This window comes from Mus pahari, chromosome 14 (assembly GCF_900095145.1).
Source record: "Mus pahari chromosome 14, PAHARI_EIJ_v1.1, whole genome shotgun sequence".
Lineage (NCBI taxonomy): Eukaryota > Metazoa > Chordata > Mammalia > Rodentia > Muridae > Mus > Mus pahari.
This window is the reverse complement of record NC_034603.1, coordinates 2110420-2111036: the sequence shown is the minus strand read 5'-3', so window position 1 is coordinate 2111036 and position 617 is coordinate 2110420.

Genomic DNA, 617 nt, shown 5'->3' with positions numbered 1-617 from the left:
CTGAGAGTTCAAGGCCACTCTGGTCTACAAAGCAAGTTTCAGGACAGCCAGGGCTGGCTGGTCCACAGAGGAAACCCTGAACAAGGATAAAAGAAAGGGATTATGGATCTGCCCCTGTGCCTAAGGAAAGCCATTGAGATGAGGCATGTGCCACCTGTGTCCCTGCATGGAGGCCTAGGAAAGCCATTTCATGAACTGTGAAGATGAAGCTCAGGTTGTGCTGGAAACTGCAAGATGTTGGAGATGCCGAAACTGTGAAAGAGCTGCAGCCAGGAGTGGGACCTGCGGGGGGGGGGGGGGGAGAGATTGACAGAGAGAGAGAGACAGAAACAGACACAAGAGTGGCAGTCAACAAGCTGAAAGGATTTGGAGACCTGAAGAGTGCTTTTACATGGAGATGCTGAATTTGGTGTTTGCCCTGAGGTTTTTGGTCTTGCTTTAGTCCAGGGTTTTCTCACTCTGCTCCTTTATCCCCTCTGCAATCAAAATGTATGTCCTGTGCCATTTATGTTGGAAGTCTGTGATCTGCTTTTTTAAATTTTATAGGGCTTACAGTTGAGATTGCTACAAGTCTCAAACCTTTGAACTCTGGAAATTTTTTTTTTTTTTTTTTTTTT